The following is a 412-nucleotide window of genomic DNA, read 5'->3' as shown; positions in this document are numbered from 1 at the left end:
AATCATGAATATTAAGCACGCAGTTTATTCAATTATAAGATTCATTACTCGAACTTTATTCCAGAAGTTTAAGAGGGAATAATTCCTCCTCGGAGATTAAAATTAAATATTCAAATGGCACTTACTTGAAATTCGAATATTTCACGTTGCCGAAAGTTTAAAACACGTGTTGCGGAGTGTGACAGTCAATAAAAGAGTTTCTAACCTAAATCGTGTTTACACGAATTGGCGTCTCTGCAACCGCGTAATATGGCGTCCCCTATGGTAAAATGAAGAACAGTGAGTGTCTCGTGTTCGCCGATATTGCAGTAAAAATTTGAATCTTTTCGCTCTTTCGTTAATTTCATCTCATTTTTTTATTCAAAGTAATTTATAATTATTGCAATTTACAATTAGTCTATTGTACAATTAG

General features: G+C 33.0%; 1 protein-coding gene across 1 annotated transcript in view; it reads right to left on the bottom strand.

Moving 5' to 3' along the window:
- LOC108630081 (protein LLP homolog) overlaps positions 1-251 on the bottom strand; it is a 3,494-nt gene extending 3,243 nt beyond the window's left edge. Inside the window, exon 1 of the mRNA XM_018033144.2 lies at positions 126-251. The gene's annotated coding sequence lies outside the window, so the exon portion shown is untranslated. The remainder of the gene's footprint in view (positions 1-125) is intronic.
- Between the last annotated feature and the right edge of the window lie 161 nt (positions 252-412).

This window comes from Ceratina calcarata, unplaced genomic scaffold (assembly GCF_001652005.2).
Source record: "Ceratina calcarata isolate Rehan_Ccalc_2016 unplaced genomic scaffold, ASM165200v1 scaffold66.2, whole genome shotgun sequence".
In the NCBI taxonomy this organism is placed as follows: domain Eukaryota; kingdom Metazoa; phylum Arthropoda; class Insecta; order Hymenoptera; family Apidae; genus Ceratina; species Ceratina calcarata.
Note: the sequence above shows the minus strand (reverse complement) of the source record. Positions and strands in the feature narration are given on the sequence as shown.